General features: G+C 36.8%; 1 pseudogene; it reads left to right on the plus strand.

Annotated features, from left to right (window-relative positions):
• The first annotated feature begins 3,454 nt into the window (after positions 1-3,454).
• LOC124523143 (rRNA-processing protein FCF1 homolog) lies at positions 3,455-4,087 on the plus strand (annotated as a pseudogene).
• Positions 4,088-7,123: the final 3,036 nt, after the last annotated feature.

Consider the following 7,123-nt stretch of genomic DNA (forward strand, 5'->3'; position numbering starts at 1 on the left):
AATTCTTTATTCTTCATTCCTCTAAGAATGAAAAAAATTAAACCCACAAGTAGTTCTCTGAATATAATTTGGCTGCTGACCCTATAATTTGATATTTATTGCTCTCAATATTACTACTTTTAATGGATTATATTCTTTAAATTTGGAATAATTTTTGTATCCTACATCACTTGCAGAAAGTTTATAACTTGGCAACTTTTGAGGAAATGTTTGTTGAATGAAGAAATTTCCAATTTAGTCCTTTTGTAAGTTCATATATAGACTTCCCACACATAGATGTAGTCTGAAATAAAAATAAATACCTAAATTTGATGCCAGTGGGGAAGAGGATGTTTTTATTTGCTTTTTTAAACTACAGAAAAACTTTAAAGCAGATAAATGATTTAATATTCATTAATTCCCCATACTTATTAAATCATAAGTATATGGGGCACCTGGGTGGCTCAGTAGGTTGAGCGTCCAACTTCAGCTCAGGTCATGATCTCACAGTTTGTGGGTTTAAGCCCTGCCTCGGGCTCTGTGCTGACAGCTCAGAGCCTGGAACCTGCTTCGGATTCTGTGTCTTCCTCTTTCTCTCTGCCCCTCCCCTGCTCACACTCTGTCAATCTCTCTCTCAAAAAATAAACATTTAAAAAATCATAAATATATATTTTATATATAAAATTTTATATTTATAAAAATATATCATAAGTGTATTTTTAACAAAGTATTTACCATATAACAAGAATATAAATCAGGACACCTGCATGGCTCAGTCAGTTAAGTGTCTGACTTTGGCTCATGTCATGATCTCATGGTCCATGAGTTCGAGCCCCGCATCAGGCTCTGTGCTGACAGCTCAGAGCCTGGAGCCTGCTTCAGATTCTGTGTCTCCCTCTCTCTCTGCCCCTCCCCTGCTCACGCTCTGTCTCTCTCTCAAAAAAAAAAAAAATTAAAAGAAAAATTTCTTAACAATATAAATCAACAGGAGCTCGTTTTCATTTACCACCTAAATAGAAGCTTCCTCTAAATACTTCTGTTTTACCTTGCAAGAAATTCTATTTTTAATAATAAATATAAAATATACATTTTAAATGTTTCTGAACCATACAACCGATGATCTGGGATTACTAATTTTTGTAGGTGAATGGTAGGAAAATTGATGAGAGCTTAACCACTGAGTACCGGGGCAGCAAAAACAAGCAAAGAAAGAGACAAAGTAGGGACTAGCAGGTAGGGAGAAGAGCTCACAGAAATTCATAAGAAGAGAGCTGGTCTTTAATGGTCTCTTTTTTAGATGCATTCCCAGATCTTATCACATTTTATGGACCCTGAAATTCTAATGTGAGGACATCTGTTTAACAGTCAATGAATCAAACAAATGATTCCCAGAGGACTCTAAAAGCTCAAAGTTTGCCTTGCAACTTGTGTTAAATGATTTTAAGTAGATTTGTTATCTAAATGTAAACACCTGTAAGAAATCATAATGACTACTTGTATTTTGGGGAGATGTATTTGCTTTCATGACCCTATGACCAGATTCACCTCAAAGCCAACTGGACACTTTGGGACAATTGTAAAAACAAAACAGAAGTGTTTTTTAAATAATAATTTCCAAGGGCTTTCTTGTAAGCATTGGTCAGTAAACTTTTTCTGTAAAAGGCTAGATATAAAATATTGTCAGTCTTGCAGATTATATGGTTTCTAACACAACTACTCAACTCTCCCTCCTAGCATGAAAGCAGCCACAGTCAATATGTAAACAAACAATGGTAGCTATTCTCCAATAAAAATTTTATTAAAATACAAAAAAAGCAGGCAACAGACTGGGCAAGACCCATCTTTTCCCCAATTTTAATACTGAAGAAATTCAGTCATGTTAAAGCATCCTTTCTAAGATGTTTCAAGCAATTTACACCCCATCAGTGTTTATTTGGTCATTTTTGCTACCAATTATTTCCACAAAAATTTGGATAAATCTATCTTTCTTAGCAAATTTCACATGTTTTTAGGTGGTAAATGTGTGTGCTTTTGTGATCTATAACTATACTGGAAGCTCTGGACAATTTTTAACCTCCCTTACTGTCTATTATCTTAACTTCTTTAACCCTATAAACAAAGATTGTAGCCCCTTCCCACAATAAATGAATTTCAGTACAAGCACTTAACTCAGAGTGCCTGGGTTCAAATACAAGCTCCATTACTTACAAGCTGTGAATTTAGACGAGATACTTATCTCTCTATGCGTCAATTTTCTTGAATGAAAACTGGTAACAATCAAAGTATGTTTCATAGTGTTGTCACAGGCTTAACTGTGATAATAACTAAAGTTCTTAGAACAGTGCCAGGGCACATAGTAAGTGCTTTATAAATATTAGCTATTACTCTCCTTATTAATTAAAACATTTATGTAGTACAGGACAAGTATGGAACATACAAATTAGTTTCTTCCCCCATTTAAAAAATCATAGAAAGATGGGAGACTGGATGGTTTAGTCAGTTAAGCATATGACCTTGATCTCGGCTCAGGTCATGATTCCATAGTTCATGGGATCAAGTCCCGTATTGGATTCTGTGCTGACAATGCAGAGCCTGCTTGGGATTCTCTCTCCCTCCCTCTCTGCCCCTCCCTCACTCGTTCTCACACTCTGTTTCTCAAAATAAGTATTTTTTTAAAAAAATCATAGCAAATAAAAGACATTAATTAATTCATTGAACAAAAATGAATTCTCTTGCTTTCACTTTTTTCCCTGTAATAGGAAGTCACTAGGCATTTTGAAGAGAGCAGTGACATGATTTCCCTTGGCAGGATCTGGATGTGGCCTGCTGCATGGACAAGACACCATCGCACACCAAAGCTTAAAGGCACAGAGACCTATTTGAGAGGCTGTTACCATCAACCTGGGAATAGGTTGATTGAGGCTTAAACCACATTTCTTTAGTGCTAGTAGGAATTGCTCATATTATGGATATATTGAAGGTAGTGCTAACAAGTTTTGCAAAGTGTAAGAAAACACAATGATTGACAGGCACTCTACAGTTTCTGATGGAAGGAACTGGCGAAATAGAATTGACATAAACTGAAATGGCGTAAACTATGTGAGGAGATGACTTGGAGTGAGGAAGACAAAGGAAGTAAGAGTTTGATTTGAAATATACTCCGTGCATCTGGTGGTTTGATGTATCCATGTGACTAGGCTAGAGTCACCAGTTAGTCAATCAAACACAAAACTTACATATTGCATGTAGATACTAATCCTAGCTGAAACTGGATGCAATTTCCTGTGCAATGAGTAGAGATAGCAAATGGAGCTGTGAGGAATGTTGAGAGGTAGACTGAAGAAGATGAATAAAAGGAGTCTGAAGATTAGCCAGAGACATGGTTAAAATGAATGGAAAGGAAGTCAAGTCCTGGAAGCCAAATGAAAAAGTTGTTTAAAGAGTAAGGACTAAGAGACAAGTGTGCAGCATGAACATGGGGAAGCAAAAGAAACCAGGAAAGTATGTGACAATGAAGCATATGCTTAGTCTCTGAGATCAGATGCTTAAAGAGAAGGATAGATTAAAACCTACAAAGAAAGAAAAGAAAGATCCTAGTACACTCAAGGAAAGAGAAGTCCCCTAACATCCTTCCTGTTAATTTTTCCCATATAGCACACAGCTAGGCCCACCTTACCTCATCCTGGTTGACACCAACTTTATCAACCTTTCCATTAAAGCCAAACTTGACTTAGTACAGTCACTGATCGGACCATCTGTATCCCTTGTATAACTGACTGTGTAATGGCCAAAATTGAGAAATTGGGGCAGAAATATCAAGTGGCTATAAGAATTGCCTAGGATCCAATTTGAACAATTACCATGCACACTCAAGGGAACCTAGGCAGATGACTGCTTAGTACAGAGTAACTCAGCTCAAGTGTTATATTGTGCCAAAATGTATGTGTATGTGTATATATACACATACACATACATACATACATACATACATACAGGACCAGGACCTTGAAGGGTCTGGAATATTCCTGGAGTTCCCATCATGTATATTTCTAACCGTAGGTACAATATTGAGAGGATGCTAGGTGATTATGGAGCCCCTCTTTTTTAAATTTATTTATTTATTTTTGAGAGAGACAGAGAGAGAGAGAGAGAGAGAGAGAGAGAGAAAGCAAAAGCAGGGGAGGGGCAGAGAGAGAAGAGAGAGAATCCCAAGCAGGCTCTGTGCTCTGAGTACAGAACCCACCACGAGGCTCCGTCTCACAACCATAAGATCATGACCTGAGCCAAAATCAAGAGTCAGACTCTTTTTTTTTTAAATTTTTTGTTAACGTTTATTAATTTTTGAGACAGAGAGAGACAGAGCATGAACGGGGGAGGGTCAGAGAGAGGGAGACACAGAATCCGAAACAGGCTCTAGGCTCTGAGCCGTCAGCACAGAGCCCGACACGGGGCTCGAACCCACGGACCGCGAGATCGTGACCCGAGCCAAAGTCGGCGCTCAACCGACTGAGCCACCCAGGCGCCCCAAGAGTCAGACTCTTAACCGACTGAGCCACCCAGGTGCTCTCCTCAGTTGTAACTCTTAAAAGATAGAGTTCCTCTGCCTTTACCAACTTTCTCTCTTGCCAGGTCATATAGCCATATGCTACAGCATGAATTATTCCACTTACTCATTTGCTCTGTTACAAGCTGAGTATGGTTAAATACACTAACTTTGTGATGTTGTTTTGAAGTTGATATTTTGTATCATTTTAAATGTTGTTGGATATTTTTATAAATCAGATGGTTGTTCAAATAAATAAGTAAATAGGACTGATAACCTGAAGAATGAAAAAAGAATAAACAGCAAAGTGAGATGTTTATGGATTAGATCAGGTCAAAATTACGGATTTCTTTTCTACATAGGATGTCACAGACAAATTAAGAGTCTGGAAGAGTATATTTTTAATATCTAAAATAAAATAAGGTATTACTTTTTGGAATACATGCCTTCAAATCAACAATACCAACAAAAGTTGCTAAACTTGATAACAACAACACAAAAGAAAAAAGGGATGCCTGGGTGACTCAGTCGGTTAAGCATCCACTTCAGCTCGGGTCATGCTCTCACCATTCGTGAGGTTGAGCCCCGTGTCGGGTCGGGCTTTATGCTGACAGCTCAGAGCCTGCTCCAGATTCTCTGTCTCCCTCTCTATCTGCCCTGCTCCCACTTGTACTCTGTCTCTCAAAAATACATAAACATTAAAAAAATTTTAAGAAAAAAAATAAAAATGTAATTTGATAAAAAAGTGGTTATGAAGAGAGATTCCATGTATTTAGTAATTAGAAAAAAATGGTTATTGAAACTATCATGTGATATAATTTTATGCCATCACATTGACAACAATGAGAAAGTGAGAGAATTTCAACTGGTGATGAGTGAAAAATGGAACCATTAGGGGTTCTGCTGGTGAGATGTAAACGGGCACAGACTTTCTGGAGAGCAATCCTTCAGATATAATGAAATTGAGTGTGCATTAATCTAATATCACTGCTGGTTTTACTCCCCACCCCACAACCTGACTGCCCGGAGGAAAACTCATGCATAGAACCATATGGTGGCCATTACAGAGTGTTCTTTTCAGCATTGTTTTACACAAGCAGAGAATTGAAAGCACCTTAGATGTCCCACGAAGGTGATACATAAAATAAACACAGTGGGTTGTTTAGTGGAATATAATTCAGTAGAAATAGTGAATGAGAGTTATACACAGCTAAAAGAATAAATTTTTTAAAAAACAAGGTTTAGTGGAGAAAAAATATTAAAATGCTAGGTCAGTGTTCTCCATGTGATTAAATCTGTGTGAGGAAAACTATATTCAACTATACTATGTTGTTGTTGTTGGTTTTGGGGTTTTTTTTTTGTTTTTTGGTTTTTTTTGGTAAGGAATCTCCTAGGTCTCAGGTCATGTATTAAATACTTTATAGTGCCTGCTTGTGTGTAGATGAGGAGGATGGATGAAAAGATGATAATTTTTCAAAATAATAGGAAGAAACCAATATTGCAGAGATGATGGTTATGGTTTCTCATGAATTTCAGAGTATCTGAAGTTAAAAAAAAGTTTAAAAATATTTTAATGAGCATACCCCCATAATCGCCATTCCGAAGTTTCAGTCATCATTGTTTCTTTGATTACTCAGTGTTCCTTTGTGGAAAATTGCAAGCAAATTGAACCTTCAATTCTTCATCCTTGTCGGTAAAAGATTTTTCTGTTTAGTTAAGTAAGAAAAACAGGCTTCTCAGTAACCTCCATGCTGATCTCTGTTTACTCTTGATCATTAAACGCGGTTTCACTCTTTCTCATTAAAGTTTTCCCTAACAGAGTTGCCCTAGTGTTGATCAGCTGAAGTTCCTTTAACATGATGAAGTAGAAATAAGCAAATAAGTCTTTATATTTTTCTTTTTAAGTTGCTATTGTTTACAGTCTGACATCTTCAAATGGCAAATTTATGTCTCTGTTTTCTTGCTAAATTATTTATAATTCCAAGTATTATACAAAATTAACAAGTGAACAGGCAACACTCTAGAACAATACCATGCAATTTCATTAAAAAACAGTGCAAATGGTGGTTCCTTTTCCAATTTATTATTATATTTTCAATGTACAGTACCTAGGCACATTATGCTAAGTTTGGCACAGGAGGAAATGTAGCTTTTCAAAATGTTGACCAAACCAGAGAACTGTCATGTAACATTCCTTTCCTACTGACCTTTAAAGGTGTTTTTTGTTTGTTTGTTTGTTTGTTTGTTTGTTTGTTTTTTTCTAAACCCATTTGATTTGTGTTATCTAAAGTGCTGCTTCCTTCCTCTGGCCTTCTCTCTTAACTTTGTGACTGTCAAGGGGGGATTTACTTTGAATGTCTCTACATGTTGATTGATTAATATGTTGATATAGTCTAGGTCAGAAACTGCCACAGAGTCTGGTGTATGGATTACACTATCAATTGAAATACTGACATAACGTTATGTGGGAAGACCTAGGTAGATTTTTTTTTATTTTTTTAACGTTTATTTATTTTTGAGACAGAGACAGAGCATGAACGGGGGAGGGTCAGAGAGAGAGGGAGACACAGAATCTGAAACAGGCTTCAGGCTCTGAGCGGT

This window comes from Lynx rufus, unplaced genomic scaffold (genome assembly GCF_022079265.1).
Source record: "Lynx rufus isolate CCGP_SWC_20201006 ecotype Redwood Valley unplaced genomic scaffold, mLynRuf1.p SCAF_4, whole genome shotgun sequence".
NCBI classification, from domain to species: Eukaryota; Metazoa; Chordata; class Mammalia; order Carnivora; family Felidae; genus Lynx; species Lynx rufus.